Here is a 17,922-nt window from a genome sequence, read left to right as displayed (position 1 = left end):
CTCCTAAATGACAGTGAATTGAGCAGTGAAATTTCAGGGGAATGATCTATACCAGGGGTAGGCAACCTTTTAGCAGTATTGTGATGCCCCGTAGCGTGCCGGTCCTAATTTTTTTTTGTCAATCTTTCTTTTATTGAAGCATTTTTGATGGGGTACAGAAGAGAAGAGGGAAACGTATAGTTTGATTACAGTAGAGGGTGTAAACATTATCAGCGTTAAACTAGTACATTTCTGGATAACGATGCTTCTTTTTTAAATTGTGAACTTGTCGTTCTGGAACAACATAATATATTCAAGAGCACTGCATGGCGTGTTAGAAAGTCAAAGGAATAGCAAAATACAGTATAATTTCCTAGACATGCAGTCAGTAAATATAGCACGATTCAGGCTGGATTCGCTCCAATTTACATTAGCATAGGGGACATAAACACATGTGAATCGTCGGTAGATTAAACTAGAAGTAGGTAAAGAAATTGGTCTTGCTTAGCAAACGAGAATATTAGAGTTTTATGAGGGTCGCCATCTAAGTTTAGTATACAAGATATATTAACTCAGGAAGCATAACCTAGTTCTGCATTAGTAAACATACGTGGGTCACATAGGGTGCTCTGACATGCGCCAAGAGGCTAATGGAACATTAAGTGGACTCGCAGCATGCATGGTTACGTTACAGTGTGCGCTGGTAAAATTAAATGCTCGACTGTGAGGGTCAAGAGTATAAACATATCCACCGCTCAGGGTGGGTAGTACTATGGAGAGATAAAACGAATGCACCCCCAATCTGCAGCCATATCACAGCTGTAGTTGAGAGTACCCGCTGTAGGTCTGAGATTTAGATTAGTAACATGCTACTTGGAAATGTGATATCTGGCTCAGCTAACGCCTCCACAAAATACAAATACAACAGATAAAACTTAGGTGCAGTAAATAGTAAAACAAAACATAAGGTTATGCATATCTCTTAGGTAGATTACTTAGGTAATATTGCGCCAAGTTGTGAGTGTCCGTCAGCTTGTGGTCTGGCCTTTTATGATCGGGGTCTAGGATTCATTCAGCCGATCCCTGTCAGTCTTATGGCAGGTGGTGAGCAAGGGAGTAATCGGTAGTTCATCAGCGGAGGTGTCAGGTGGGTCAGCACGGAGGTGGTTGGAGTACGGCGCGGAGCTTCACCCCAGCTCCAGGCTTGAAGTTGGGCCCACACCTTGTGTCCACAGACTCGGATACCTCTCGGGGCTGGGTCTTTCCCGTTGTGGGCGCTTTGGAGGGCCCTGGTGGTTCTCCGCCGGCGGCGGGCGACCCTCCTGCGGTGTGGTCGGCGTTTAGGAGGGAGTCTCCTGTTGGGCCCCTGCCTAGAAGGGCACTCCGCCTGCAAGCGTATGGCGGGTTTGCCCGGGGAACGCCCGCTTTGTCTCGCGGCCTCCCGCCTTTCCCCTACCTCTTGTCGGTTAGGTGGTCGTTGTGCCGTCCGCTGCTCCAGTTTTTCCCAAAAGCTTTGCAGCAGGGCATCCAGACGTTCGTGGAGGGGCTGATGGAGAGCAGGCTCAGCGTTTAAGTTTGTGGGCGCCATTTTGTGGAGCACTGCTTGCTGGTTCGGAGCATGCTGTGGAGTAATGTCCCCGTTTGCAGCATTTGTGGGTCGATGATATCTGCTAGTAGGGACCTGCTTGTGGAATTGTGTGTGTGGATGGATATGCCACATTGTGTGTGTATGTGTAGGGGGCTGTTTGTGGTATTGCATGTATGTATGTGGGATTGTTAGCGGGTTACGTTTGTGCGGATTGTGTGTATGTTTGTTTGTGGGCTGTTCGTATTATTTGTATGAGGGAAGGGTTATTGTGCATTTCTGTGTAAATCTAGCAGTGTGGGTGGCTTCCATGGGTTCCAGTGGAGACCAGGCTGGCCAGGTACAGGTGAAGGGCAGGAGCTGCAATATCCGCTGTGGGCTGCTCTACCACAGTGTGGATTCTTATTCACAAGTGCTGGGAGGAAGTGATCTGAGATCACTTACTCTATGTGCTGCAATGCATAAATTGAGGATTGACCTTCACCACCTTTTCATATTAGCAGATATCTGAAGTTTTACTGGGACTCCTGATAGGCCAGAGCCTGTTTGGCTGTAGCAGCCTTGAGTGCCGTGTAAAGACACATTGAGTGCCATGCCTGGCACTAGTGCCGTAGGTTGCCTACCCCTGATCTATACACTAAAACTGCTTTATTTAGCGAAAGTAATTTAGGTGACTATAGTGTTCCTTTAAATGCATTGACTGATCATGTCTGTATCCAGGAGAAACGGTATATTATCGGTTTGTTTACTATTTCGTTGTTAACCCCTTAAGACCGGAGGGCGTACTATTACGTCCTTTTAAAAGCGGCTCTAAACGCCGCCGGACGTAATAGTACGCCCTCCGGTTTTTAGTAACGTACCCGGTCGCTGGCGGTCCCACGCCGGCGATCGCGGTTCGGGGGACTCCCAGGGAGCCCCCCGCGGCACGTCCGCCCTCCAGGAGCCCTCCCGGCCATGTGAGAGTGAGGTCCTTGCGAGGACCTCACAATCACATGGCCGGTATAGCTGCCTGCTGCATTGCCAGCAGGGGGACCAACTGTAATGACAGTTGGTCCCCCTGCTGGCTGAAAATCAAATAAAAATGTTTTAAAACAGTGTAAAAATAAATAAATTATATACTTAGATCATATATATATATTATATATATATGATCTAAGTATATATATACACATATACACACATACACATACACCGTCTAGGTGTATTTTAATATTAATATATATATATAATTATATATATATATATTAATATCAAATTACACGTAGACTGATACTGATTAAATATATATATAATTATTGTTATATATATATTTATAAATAATATAAAAAAAATTAATATGTAAATACGTAAAAAAATTAAATAAAAAAAATAATTAAATAAAATATTAAAAAATATATAGATGTGTTTTATTTCGTTATAACTGTATTCTGATATTAATATATATATATTTATATCAAAATACACTTATAACGAAATAATATATATATCTATATACATAAATATATACGTATATATCACTATATATATACCTATATATAAATAAAAATATTAAAAAAAAAAATATATATATATATATATACGTATATATACACATATGTGTATATATATACATATATTAATTCTACACATATATTTATGTAATAATTTTACATAATTAGGTATCCTAATTAATTACAATTAGCGGGACCTGCCTGACCACCCATGCCGAAAGTATAGGGAATTTAATTTGCTAGCACTATATTTAACCCTATAACTTTCCAAGACACCATAAAACCTGTACATGGGGGGTACTGTTTTACTCGGGAGACTTCGCTGAACACAAATATTAGTGTTTCAAAACAGTAAAATGTATTACAACCATGATATCGCCAGTAAAAGTGACGTTTTTTGCATTTTTCACGCACAAACAGCACTTACAGGGACGATATTATTGCTGCAATACTTTTTACTGTTTTGAAACACAAATATTTGTGTTCAGCGAAGTCTCCTGAGTACAACAGTACCCCTCATGTACAGGTTTTATGGTGTTTTCAAAAATTACAGCGTCAAATATAAGGCTTGTGTTTAATTTTTTTCACATTAAAATTCGCCAGATTGCTTACGTTGCCTTTATGACCCTATGGTAGCCCAAGAATGAAAATTACCCCTATGATGGCATACCATTTGCAATAGTAGACAACCAAAGGTATTGCAAATGGGGTATGTCCAGTCTTTTTTAGTAGCCACTTAGTCACAAACACTGGCCAAAATTGGCGTTTTTTGCATTTTTCACACACAAACAAATACAAACGCTAACTTTGGCCAGTGTTTGTGACCAAATGGCTACTAAAAAAGACTGGACATCGCTTATTTGCAATACCTTGGGTCGTCTACTATTGCAAATGGTATGCCATTATGGGTGTAAATTTATTTCCTGGGCTACTATACAGTCTCAAAGGCAACGTAACCAATCTGGCGAATTTCAATTTCAAATGTAACACGCTATATTTGACCCTGTAACTTCCCAAAACACCATAAAACCTGTACATAGGGGGTACTGTTTTACACGTGAGACTTTGCTGAATACAAATATGTGTATTTTATTGCAGTAAAAGCAAACAGTATTATGACATTGACAGTTAAAATGTCATGAAGAACGAAAAGAATCAAAAAAAATCTTATTTTCTCCCATTGTTTTCATATTAAATTATGTTTCATAGCTAAATATTTGATATTAAATGAAAGCCCTGTTTCCCCTGAATAAAATGATATATAATAAGGGGGGGTGCATTTAATATGAAAGAGGTGAATTACGGTTGGACAGACATATAGCGCAAATGCCAGGTTTTGTTTACGTTTTGTTTCGTTCACAACTTGTACATTTGGCTGCGGTGTTAAGGGGTTAAGCAGCATTGGGCAAATTGTATGCACCTGTTCCTGTCACACACACTCAATTCACTTTGCTGCTCTTATTCACCCAATGATTTGAAAACGACCCCCTAGAGCAGTGGTTTCCAACCCAGTCCTCAAGTACCCCGTAACAGTCCAGGATTTAGGGATTAACCAAGTGGTGTCTTAAGTGTTTTTTTTTCTTTCTTTCTAAAAACACCGTAGACACAACAGGGTAATAATCCCTAAATCCTGGACTGGTAGGGGGTACTTGAGGACTGGGTAGGGAACCCCTGCCCTAGAGCATTAATTTCAAACTCTGATCCCCACCCCCATATGTTGCTCAACTACAAATCCCATGATTTTCCAACCATCTCTTGCATTCAAAGAGTTATGGGAGTCGTATGCCATCATCATCTTGGGAATAGAGTTTAAGATTCCTGCTATTAGAGGGTTGAGATGTTGCTTAGAATGTGCTTGTAATAAATATGGCGTGCTGAAATTCTTCCTGTACAAACCTGGATTATGTGAAGCAGTTTAACCCCTTAAGGACACATGACATGTGTGACATGTCATGATTCCCTTTTATTCCAGAAGTTTGGTCCTTAAGGGGTTAACAATCCATTCTGTGGCCGTTATACAAGGTGTTTAGAACAGATTTCTCCTGAGTTAGTATCGTAGAGCAATGAGCTTTCTGTTCGACTCCTGATCATTTCACACAGATTTTTGTGTTTATTAAATTGCACTGGTAATTGTGCAGGGGAAAGGTCTGTAATATCAAAGTTAGATCTTCATCTGCCCTTAGTATTTCCTGGCTGAATAGTAACATATTCATGTCCATTCCCAGTACACACCGCTAACGTGTCCCTAGGAAACTACCGACCTTACTAGTGTGTACTAAGAAATATACCTAACCCTCTGCAACCTGTCTAAGATAGAAGCGTGGTAGGTGGAGAGAAGCAAAGGAGCTCAACACAACGAATGCTTCCAGTGGCTTTCCCAAATTCAACTGAAAATGCAACTTATAATGACTTCTCCAATTTTAAAATGATTCAACCCCCTGAATGGAATCCCTCACAACAGCACAAATATGTAAAACAGGTGTTGTCTCAAGCACACCTGATGCAACTAATTAAGGACTTCTTTACTTGCACCAGGTGTACTTGAGCTGGAACGCTTGAAATATCTGAACTGGCTTGGGATTTGTTTAGTGTCACCTTTGACTGCATGTTAGAAATATGAATGGACCACAAAGTTAAGAGAAGAGATCAAAACCCTTCACAAACAAGGAACTGGATACAAAAAGATGGCAAAGGCACTGAATATTCCTAGAGACACCCTTTGATGCATAGTTCGCAAGTTCAAAGATGAAGGAACAGTGGTTATACTACCTGGACGGGACAGAAAAAGGATGCTATCAATGGCTGCAACTAGGTTTCTTAGAAGGCAGGTTGTGAAAAACCCTCGACTGACTGCAAAAGACCTGCATCAAGACTTGGTGGCAACAGGCACTGAGGTTTCAGTGAGCACAGTAAGGCACGTATTAAACGCAGAAGGTTTCCATGCCAGAACTCCAAGACGTACACCACTATTCATCGAAAAGCACAAGAAAAGTCAGCTCAAAAACACAGCTCGCATCTGCCCCTATTTAACACCAAACGCGACTAAGGTGCTGGTCCATGCCATTGTTCTTTCTCGCCTTGACTAATGTAATCCCCTTCTCAGTGGTCTTACGTGTTCCCAGACTGCACTGCTGCAGAATATAATGAATGCGGTGTCGACGCTCATTTTCCTGTCCGCCCGCACCTCCCACACCTCCCCGCTCTGTCAGTCCCTACATTGGCTTCCAGTTAGATATAGTGCTCAATTTAAAATTCTGGTGCTTGCTTACAAGTCCCTACATAATGCTGCTCCAACCTACCTATCCTCCCTAATGCACAAGCATGTCCCGTTGAAGCCCCTGCGCTCTGCCGAAGACCTAAGTCTATCCTCTGTCTGTACTCCCACATCTGATGCTCTCCTTCAAGATTTCTCTAGGGCTGCACCTTTTCTGTGGAATTCCCTTCTCTTGTTAGACTTCCACCCAGTCTCCACTCCTTCAAAAAAAATCTTTGAAAACACACTTCAGGAAAGCATATCATGTAAACTGTTAACAGGTTTTTATTTAATTTCATTTGACTCCTGCAACTGTCAAAAATAACCTGAGTTCTCAGTGAATACTTTTCTAGCAACTTATTTCATTACCCCAACTTATACCCTCTGTGTCACCATACCCCACTCCCTCTAGCATGTAAGCTCATTGAGCAGGGCCCTCAACCTCTCTGTTACTGTGCATCCATTTGTCTGGTTACAATTTAATGTGTCTGTTCGTCCACCCATTGTACAGCGCTACGGAATTTTTGTGGCGCTAAATAAATAATAAAATAATATAAATAAACCACAGAAGTTTTTGGATTCTGTTCTATGTAGCGATGAAACAAACATGGAACTTTAAAAGCCCAATGGATCAGCATTCTGTGTGGAGGAAGAAGAATGATCCATATGCTGAAAAGAACACTCTGCCTACAGTTAAGCGTGGTGGTGGCTCGTTGATGCTCTGGGGCTGCTTTGCATCCTCTGGCACTGGAAACCTGCATCGTGTGGAAGGCAAGATGGATTCACTGAAGTATCGAAGGGAGAAAGCGTCATGTCATCTGTGAGGAAGGTGAAGCTTGGGCATCATTGAACTTTAAAACAAGACAATGATCCCAAACATGCATCCAATGCCACCATGGTTTGGCTGAAGAAAAAGTCCTGGAAAATTCTACAGTGGCCGTCAGTCACCTGACTTGAACCCCATGGAAAATCTCTGGTGGAATTTGAAGAAGGCGGTTGCAGCACGCAAACCCAAGAATATTACTGAACTGGGGACCATTGATGATGAGCAATGGGCTAAGACTTCTCAGGAACGCTGCCAGAAGCCGGTGTCTGGCTAGGCATTTTGTTTGCAGCAGTTCAGAACAGCAGAAGGTGCTCCACTAAGCACTAAAAATGCTTGCCATGGAGAGGTTAATGAATTGAGACTGGAGAAGTCATAAGTTGCATTTTCAGTTTGAATTTGGGGAAACCACTTGAGCCATTTCAATTGCTTTTGTTTGATGTGTTCAAAAAGTCTGAAAGTCTGTACATTTTTTCACAATAAACCTGACTTTAAACTAGTGTGTGTGTGTGTGTGTGTGTGTGTGTGTGTGTGTGTGTGTGTGTGTGTGTGTGTTTTTATTTTATTTTTTTAATTTTGTAAAAATTTCCCCCCATTCTTTATTTAGGTTTGTACATTAGGTGACACTATAAAATTGTCACACAATGATTATCAGCATATTACCTTAAATGTTTCATATTTACAGAGATCCTTTCAATATCTGTGTACAACAATGTAAGATTGCGGTTCCGTGTCCTCCTGCATTCCTCTTTTAAAGTACTAATAAAGTGGATCAGCGATAACACCCTTCATTTCGCAGTTAAATAGTGGATATTGGGTCAGCTCCACTGACGCATAAGAAGGAAGGCTAGGAATTGAGAATAGAAGAGAAAAGTCAAGATCACCTCGGAGCTGAGAACCGTGAGCCCCTGCAAACCAGAAGGACCAAGACCCTATTGTCTTATATACTCCACCCAGGGATGCCAAACTTTTCCGAGGCAGTCAGTGTGTCCTGACATGGGCAGTAGTAGTTGTCTTTGATCTTATGCTGAACACTCTCTATAGAAGGCGTATCTGTGTTTTTAGGGCCCTCCTAGCTACTATTATTTGGCTAATGAGTTTTTTTTCAGCAGTAGTCACCCTCTCCATTGGTTTAGATAGTAAATATATGCACATGGGTCTAGTTCTAGCAGCCTACTGAAACCTGTGATAGCAGCTCCCTAATGCCTTCCCAAAAAGTGGGGCAGAACCACCACATGTGTGCTGTTATATTTTTGCATAAAGTAAAGCTCTGTGGGATAATGTTGGAGCTGTAAGAATGCTAGTGATAAAAAAATGTAGTGATTATGGTGTTTAGACTGTATATGGTGTATAGTAATGCCTATATTCCTGCCCCTTTAATATTACATTGAAATAAAAAATAATTTTGTGCGTTTCTCTTTTCTTTCTTTAGAATATACTTTATTAAAATATATATATATTTTTATTTATTTTTTTATATGTCTATAGATAACGATGCCTCAGGTGGCAGGTCCAAATTAAATTCTATCCATACTGAAAGTTGGTTTAAATTGATTCTTTCGTTTGTGAAGTTGCTTGTTATCTTTAATGTGGATTTATCACCTTTTTAAATACGTCCCATTCATCATTGCAGCATAACGATCAATATGTTATATCTACTTTTTAAAGCTATTTAATCACTTTAAAGTGGTACTTTCATCTGAAATGTTCTAATTTTCTTTCTATAGAGCCATTTAAAACCGAAAAATCAAACCGATTAAAGGGACATTATGGACACCAAGACCACTTCAGTTAATTGAAGTGGTCTGGGTGAAGTGTCCCTTTTGCACTTTAAGTCAAACAGCAATGTTTACATTGCAGCTCTAAGTCTGCCCCCAGTAGCTGTCTACCAGACAGTCAGCCACTACAGGGTTTCTTGGATTGAAACAGAGCTTTTGGTCCGGTATCTGACGCTGAACATTCTCACGCTCTGCATGAGGACATCCAGTGTCATGGGAAAGTATTGATTCAATGCTTTCCTAAAGGGCAGGTCTAATGCGCGAGTGTGTGTCGTACAGACATCTTGGGGTGATTCTATAAAACAATTGCTAACAGAAATCCACAAGTGTACTTTCCTTCTCGATTATCACAAAGTCCCCTTTATAACACACAACATCAGCTTTTCAACCGACGAACGGTCTTCATCAAGTCAACATTTATCAAACTGAGCGCCCTTCGTCTGCCTAATGTTGGCTTCTGGTGAGCGCTCAACGTTGTACTTCTACGGTGCTCACAGAAAATTCATCTCTCTTGTTCATGTGTGATGGTTAAAGCCATGTTTATTGTCTCCGTTTGGCAAACATTGGTTCATACGTAAGCCTGAGTGGACTTGACGATCGAGAAATGATCAAAAAGGAGATTTCTATTCTACTTTCATTAAAACCTCCATTGCACAATATTTCTGTCAGATATCTCTTGTGCCCAGTATCCAGTGTTATGACGCACACTGACGTCTGGAGCCAGCGTTTTTGTTTGTGGAAGTGTCCTGATTTTCTGGTTCCTGCAAGGTGATAATCTGTACCAAGACAATGAGCCCTGCAACACATTCATTCACTGAAAACGGCAGGCTCCTCAATGGCTGCAAATGGGTAATTACTCCACGTGGGCACTTCATATAATGTGGGGCAGTAACTGTATCAACGGTTTGTATTGGTTTGCAGAAGTAAGAGAATAGCCACTCGTGAGGGTCTCGTTTGTGACAAGGGCCAATTTTATTGCATATTTAAAACCCCATTGGGGTTTATTCATGAAACGGCATTTTGTTTTGTGACTTGAAAGCCAGATTACAAAACGTAGGCAAAATTCGATGCTATGTTAGCCTAAATTTTGAAATCTGGCTTCCAGTTTACTACAGTTTTCTGCCAAAGTGTATGCAATGCTCTGCCTGATCTACAGTGGGTTTGCCAAGGAAGCTTATGTTTAACCTGTTTCATAGAACAAATACCTATTTTAGGACCGTGTACTGGGATTACTGTATAATAGTTTCTTCTTGTCATACTTTATTATGTCGATCTAACACTGTGCACTGAGAGTGGGGATTTCTGTTATGCCCAGACTTAAATTAATCACTAATAGAGTTACTCACCAATCTGGGGATTGTGGAGATTTTACATTGTTTATTTAAGGCACAAATTGTGGTGCTGGAAAAAATATTCCAGTTAAAAATTGAAAAGTGTTTTTAATTCAAACCTAATTTTTCAATTTGGAGACCTTTTCCAGATCAGTGATTTTGAACCCTAAATCTGTCTTTCCCGTTTCAGCAATATAAATCTTTATTTAGAGCAATAGACCAGAGGCGGCTCTCTAATTAGGCGGTTTAGGCGGCCGCCTAAGGCCTCGCGCTGGCTGGGGCCTCGCGGCCGCCTAAACCGCCTGTGGGCAGAGTGTGTCAGGTCCTCGGTCAGTGACCGAGGACCTGACACCAGGAGGGGGCCCGGCGGCTTGCCCGGTATGCCGCCGGGTGCGAGGCCCCTCCTGGCTGCCCGGCCAGCCACCGCAGACACTGGTCTGCAGCTCCGCAGTGAGCAGAGCTGCAGACCATGTGTCTCGCGAGAACCGGCCAATCAGAGCGTTGCCGCGGGTTACCACGGCAACGCTCTGATTCACTCGCGAGATTACATGGTCTGCAGCTCAGCGGAGCTGCAGACCGGAAGCAGTGGCCACCGGACCACCAGGGAGCCCACTGGACCACCAGGGAAATTAAGGTAGGTTCAGCCTCACCCTGCCCCCAGCCTCACTACCCCCCACCATCCTCAGCCTCACTACCCCCCCACCACCCTCAGCCTCACTACCCCCCCACCACCCTCAGCCCCACTACCCCCCCACCACCCTCAGCCCCACACCACCCTCAGCATCACCACCCCCAATCACCCTCAGCCTCACTACCCCCCCACCACCCTCAGCATCACCACCCCCCACCACCCTCAGCCTCACCACCCCCCACCCTTAGCCTCACCCCACCACCACCCTCAACATCACCCTCAACATCACCCCCACCACCCTCTGCCTCACCACCACCCTCTGCCTCACCACCACCCTCTGCCTCACCACCACCCTCTGCCTCACCACCACCCTCAGCCTCACCGCCCCCCCACCCTCAACATCACCCCCACCCCCTCAGCCTCACCACCCCCCTCAGCCTCACCACCCCCCTCAGCCTCACCACCCCACCCCCCTCAGCATCACCCCCACCACTCTCAGCACCACCCCCAGCATCACCCCCACCACCCTCAGCATCACCCTCACCACCCTCAGCATCACCACCCTCCTCAGCCTCACCACCACCCCCACCACACCACCCCACCACCCTCAGCCTCAACATCACCCCCCCACCAGCCTCAACATCACCCCCCCACCAGCCTCAACATCACCCCCCCACCACCCTCTGCCTCACCACCACCACCCTCTGCCTCACCACCACCCTCAGCCTCACCGCCCCCCCACCCTCAACATCACCCCCACCCCCTCAGCCTCACCACCCCCCTCAGCACCACCCCACCACCCTCAGCATCACCCCCACCACTCTCAGCACCACCCCCAGCATCACCCCCACCACCCTCAGCACCACCCCCAGCATCACCCCCACCACCCTCAGCACCACCCCCAGCATCACCCCCACCACCCTCAGCCTCACCACCACCCCCAGCATCACCCCCACCACCCTCAGCCTCACCACCCTCAGCCTCACCACCCTCAGCCTCACCACACTCATCCTCACCACCACCCTCATCCTCACCACCACCCTCAGCCTCACCACCCCACCACCCTCAGCCTCACCACCCCACCACCCTCTGCCTCACCACCCTCAGCCTCACCACCCCACCACCCTCTGCCTCACCACCCCACCACCCTCTGCCTCACCACCCCCACCACCCCCACCATCAACCCCCCCTCACCATCAACCCCCCCTCACCATCTACCCCCCCTCACCATCTACCCCCCTCACCATCTACCCCCCCTCACCATCTACCCCCCCTCACCATCTACCCCCCTCACCATCTACCCCCCCTCACCATCTACCCCCCCTCACCATCTACCCCCCCTCACCATCTACTCCCCCTCACCATCTACCCCCCCTCACCATCTACCCCCCCTCACCATCTACCCCCCTCACCATCTACCCCCCCTCACCATCAACTCCCCCTCACCATCAACTCCCCCTCACCATCTACCCCCCCTCACCATCAACTCCCCCTCCTTCTCACATTACCCCCCCTTCTCACATTACCATCACCATCACCCCTCTCACATCACCCCCCACACCATCACCTCCCTGTTACCCTCACCCGCCTCTCCTTCTCACCATCACCCCCCCATACACACAACACACTTCAAGCAGCTACCCCATACACATAGGGTCTCAGACAAAAACATACATTCACACACAAGGATACTCTGTCAGACACTCTCAGGCACATACACTGACACTTTTTTGTTAGTGGGGCCTCATGTTTGAGTTTCGCCTAAGGCCTCATAAAGTCTAGAGCCGCCTCTGCAATAGACCCTAACAAAGCACCTTGTGTTGTGTACATGTGTTGGATTAGGAATATTGTTAGTAGTCGTATTTAAAACTTGTATCAGTAAGAATGTGACCAGCCACCTGCAGATTGCGCCTTGAATATTTTTTATTTCTTGCTTTTTGTTCAGTGAGCCTTCCACTGAGAAACTCTAATGTTGGGTCTCCAGCTCGCATAGTTTGAGATACATTTGCAGATCTCTGTGATATTAAGTGAATAACCCCCATGGTTTCACTCTGGTCTCTGCCTTTATCTCTGCTCCATTAACTCAGAACGAATTTAAGGAAATCCTTGCTTTCCGTTTGAAGATCCATCTCTCCAGTTACAAGCATTGGCAGTTTCCCAGAGGTTCCCTGTCCAGTTTAAATGCATGGTATTTATCTAGATTTGCAGAACATTGTAGTGTCATTAATTAGATTTTTTTTCGGTCACAATCCGTAAGGCGCTGTTCTATAAATAAAAACCATGTAATAATCCTTAATATGATGCTCTTTGATCCAGTTGCAATGCATTTCATAGACCTAAGGAAGCCGTCACACACATCGCGAACGTGGAAATCAAAGGACACAAAAACTAGGGGCAAACACATTGTAAGAAACAAATGACTCAAAGAGGAATTCCGTTGGAGAATTACCTTGATTAATCAATTTCTTTCCTGCAGCAGATGAACGCTATATACTACAGTGCAGTGAGTTTCCTATATCTTTTGTAAACGGTCAGCTTGCAAAGCTGCTGCCAGTTTAAATCCCCTTGTTTGTGCCATGGAGAACCCTCTATATAAGTGCGAGTGTCCCACTAAGTCTTTAGTGATGGCATTTGCTGTCCACCAGACTCCTTGGCAGCTGACTTGGCTTGAACATCTGCCCACAGACAACACAAGCTTGTTATTGTAGAAAGCAGCTTGGCATGAGCAAGTAAACTCCAGCTCGTGGTCTTGTTCAGTTTGGCAACGTGTAGTCACCTGACTGCGTTAAAGTACTCTGTGTGCAGCTATGCAGAAATTATTATTGAGTACCTTGTGAGACTGACACTAAGTGACTAATGGCTCCATGACCCGTATCGTGTAATTTGAGTTAACCTTCGAGCAAAGTCGCTGTCCCCTGACCACTACACCTGTTTGCATTATAACCGCAATCATGGATAGCAATACCTGGCATTCTGCCATCCTGGGGTTTGTCCAAGCTTTTCAGTACCTTTTCAGGTGGAGCTTGATCTCCTGCCATCCAAACATTTTCAAAATAAATACAAATGTTGACATTCTGCTTGCCCTGTCTTGCCCTGTAACTCAGCAGTAGGGCATTGAACATCTGTGATGTACCATAGTTCCTCGATTCTAATACACCATTGAATCTAATGCGCACCTCAATTTTTGAAACCTGGAAGCTGAAAAATGTTTTTACTGGCGAATGTAATGCGCATGTATACAAGAAGATAGTACTATCCAACATTGTGCTACGATGAAAATGTTTGCCATATACCATAGTTACATTGATGGTATTTCAATTTTAGTGTTACATGATAAGTCTATTCTTTCTTAACAGAATTCGCCAGTTTTAATTCGCCTATGTGGATTCACCGGAATGAAGGGTCCTCTTCGGAGCCGACATTACTGCGAGAGTACAGCATTAAGATCTATAGATCTATAGAAGATTTCCGCTCTCTCGCAGTTAATTCCCTGCAGTTGTCACTGGTGACGGCTATCGGGATTGACACTTTATATCCGCCATTAGTCTAAGAAAATCAGACAGCGGAGAAATACAGACACAAACTAGTCTCTACTTTGTCTTTATGTATCTTTAGTGAATTTCCAACATGGTCAATATGAGTTTTTTTATAAAGATTCTTTCTTTATGACATACTAATTTTTCCCCGGGGGAGAGGGGGAGGAGTCAGGGATCACGGTGCAGTCTTGGTTCCTGTCCCTCCATCCCGGGTTAGTTTCTTGGTGCCTCTTTCTTGGCAGGACCAGTGATGCAAATTTTTCTCTGCTTCCACAGCTGAGTGGTAAGCTGAACACATTAATTTTACTCCCCAAATGATGGTGTCTTAACAATGCTGTGACAAACTTGCCACGAGCTCCTGGAGGAGCTTGCTTGCCAGACTCCTGCTCACAGACTATATGTCTAGCAGGGAAACCTGTAAGGACTAGGTAACTGGCTTGGTTCGTGCCTTTTCTCTATTCTGTTCAGGAACCGAAAAGGCACACAAACAATAGACCACCCAGGAGCTTGTTAGACCTAATTGATAGTTTGTAACATGTTCCACCGCAGTGTTCTAATTGTTTGTCTGGGTGGGCGCTGTTTGAACGAACGAACCTGCGGTGGTGGCCATTTTGTTCGCATGTACACAGGCAGCGGTGTTTGGTCGTCGAGTTCACGGAACTGAAATCGGATACAGAAACTCCCTAACACCGCTGGACTTCCATCATCGCCTGCGTTCAGTACTATACGATTAAGAAGGGCACTGTTTGGTGGAAACGTTCCCATGAACAAGGTGAACAAGCTCCAGAGTAGAACTAAGGATGCTGTTCGGTAGTTTTTGTTTGTTTTCTAACTACCGAACTTGACCGACCCTTAGCACTGATTTCATGGAACTGTTTTGGGCATAGGACCATGTGCACGGTCGGTCAAAATTATGACTTCCCGGGAAATTCCAAACCCGGGGCTATCAGGGGATGTAACTTTTGTTGGGTTTTTATGTATTTTAAAGGTATTTTGGGGGTTTTGTAATACTTTATGTTTTTCTGTGCCTGGAGATAATGGAGTTAGTTCAGTATCTGGCTCAAGTATCTCTCAGGCACAGAAGTGGAGTTTTGTACTTGTAACTAGTCCCCCCCCTCTCATGTCCAGGAGAGGGATTATCCTGTTTGTGTGGGAGAGTGTCAGGGACATGCTTAACTGAGTCTGAAATTGTATAAAAGCAGGATATCTGGCCAGATGAAAACATCCCAGCTTGTACTCCCAGAACTATGTGTCGTCTGGTTCCTGGGAGGGAAAAGGGCTACTCATTAATCCCTATTTCAGTGTGGAGGATTCAACGGGGAAAGTCCTCGTAAGGACTACAGCTCCCAGGACTGAATGTCGTCCAGTGCCTGGGCGTGGATAGAGCGAGTTTCCTATTCGGCTCCAGGAGGGAGCAGTTCCAGGACCCCAGTCAAGCCACGACGACTTTGGGCAGAAGTGCTGTGGTTTGTCCTCTGTTCGAGCTAGGAAGCAGTCCTTGGCGAAGGTACCCAGCCAGGGGTACAGGTAGCTCCACTAGAAATGCATAGACCTATCTAGCAGGGCAGTGCAATGAATAAGAGAAATGCAAATTAACAAGTTTCGGTAAACAGAAATGATAAAAAAAAAAAGAGGGACTTGCTCACGTGAGCTTACAATCTAGAGATAGTTTGCTATTAATACGGTCTGTGCTGTTGGCTATCTCACTGAATAACCATGGTAGGATTATGGCTGTTGTACAACCAAGGCTAATAAGCATACACACAGTCCTTTTTTTATTGTGGGCAAACGCCTTAGTTGCGGTATTAAATCTATTCATGTTGCATAATGCCATCTGCTACAGTAAACTTCAAACTCCTGACTGCATTAGTGCATTTTAAAATGAAAATATGAGGTCAAGTTCATGCACGCGCCGGAGTCCACTTAATCCGCCTTCATACAGCTCACCGTAGATCACCTTTTTATTAAAGCCCTGCAGACAGTTCACTAAGTACATTGTTTACTCCGTAACTAAGAGTCTACATTCCAACTTTTATCAGTTATTACTTGTTGGGTAAAAGATCTAAAACACAACCCAAGACTTCTGTTTATCTGGGGGATTATTAAAGGGAAACTCCAGTGCCAGGAAAACTATCCGTTTTCCTGGCACTGGAGGGTCCCTCTCCCTCCCACCCCCCAATCCCCAGTTGCTGAAGGGGTGAAAACCCCTTCAGAGGCAGCGACATGTCCCACGTCGCTGCTTCCTCCTCCCCCGCCGCTCCTCCTTCTGCTTACGTCGGCCGGTGGGCGAGACTGATCCCGCCCGCCGGCCGAGGAGACTTAATGCGCATGCGCGGCAATGCCGCACATGCGCATTAATGCACCCCATAGGAAAGCATTGAAAATGAATTTCAATGCTTCCCTATGGGGAATAGAGCGACGCTGGAGGTCCTCACACAGCGTGAGGACGTCCAGCGACGCTCTAGCACAGAAAACCTGTGCTAAAGAGCAGGAAGTTCCCTCTAGTGGCTGTCTAATAGACAGCCACTAGGGGAGGACTTAACCCTGCAAGGTAATTATTGCAGTTTAAAAAAACCTGCAATAATTACACTTGCAGGGTTAAGGGTAGTGGGAGTTGGCACCCAGACCACTCCAATGAGCAGAAGTGGTCTGGGTGCCTGAAGTGTCCCTTTAAATCTTTTGCAACAACATGTAATTTCAAAAAGGCACATTAAAAGGACACTATAGTCAACAGAGCAACAGCTTAATATAGTTGTTCTGGTGAGTATAGTTAGTCCCTGACGGCTTTTTTGCTGTAAACACTGTCTTTTAAAAAAATAAATAATAATAATTATTTTTTAAGAAAAAAGGCAGTGTTTACATTAAAGCCTAGGGACACGTCCACTGGCCGCAATTTAGATGGCTACTAGAGGTGCTTCCTGGACCAATGCTCCACTGTGTGACTGCCGTTCAGTGTCTCCCCCCTCTGCACGGAGATACTGAACTTTCGTCATAGAGATGCATTGGCTCTGTCCCCAGCACACCTCCGAGGTTGAAATTGACAATCTTGGCCAATCTAATGCTTTCTTTTGTTTGTTTTTTTAATTTATTTTATCTATTCGACAGGAGTAACAGCTGTACAGTAATAATTTTGCTTGCGCAGATGCCAACATTGGTATTACATTATAATGCAGAATATGCTCCAGAGGAACCTTGTGATACCCTTTCTTTACATCTTTGATGCTTCTCTCCCATCGAGGGTTTTATATTTTTCAGGCATTCAGACATAACTATAGGAGTCCTATTTTAATATCTATCAATTAGCTCTAGATCTCCCTGTTCGTTCATTATTTTGACCATGCCTGAGGAAATTTATGTAAAAAATATAATTAATAAAAATTAAGAGAGAGGTATCCTTCCCTTAGGAATCGGGAAGTAAGAAAAAAAACTCCGGGCCCTCTGGTGAAAGCTATGCGGTTGCTATTGCTCGTCGCGCACTTAGTCATTTTATGGACTAGTTTCTGCTCTCTCTTGGTC

The 17,922-nt window shown here is 44.4% G+C and overlaps 2 protein-coding genes across 6 annotated transcripts in view; both read left to right on the top strand.

Moving 5' to 3' along the window:
• The window catches only part of GNA13 (G protein subunit alpha 13), a 598,177-nt gene that overhangs the window by 138,814 nt on the left and 441,441 nt on the right, over positions 1-17,922 (top strand). The gene's annotated exons all lie outside the window — the stretch shown is intronic.
• The window catches only part of ARSG (arylsulfatase G), a 114,673-nt gene that overhangs the window by 29,303 nt on the left and 67,448 nt on the right, over positions 1-17,922 (top strand). Inside the window, exon 1 of one of the 5 annotated variants that reach the window (XM_063456104.1) lies at positions 9,735-9,757. The exons of the other annotated variants lie outside the window; for them this stretch is intronic. The gene's annotated coding sequence lies outside the window, so the exon portion shown is untranslated. Of the gene's footprint in view, positions 1-9,734; positions 9,758-17,922 lie in introns of those variants that run through there. 5 annotated transcript variants of the gene reach the window in all.

Source organism: Pelobates fuscus, chromosome 5 (assembly GCF_036172605.1).
Source record: "Pelobates fuscus isolate aPelFus1 chromosome 5, aPelFus1.pri, whole genome shotgun sequence".
Classification (NCBI taxonomy): Eukaryota; Metazoa; Chordata; class Amphibia; order Anura; family Pelobatidae; genus Pelobates; species Pelobates fuscus.
Note: the sequence above shows the minus strand (reverse complement) of the source record. Positions and strands in the feature narration are given on the sequence as shown.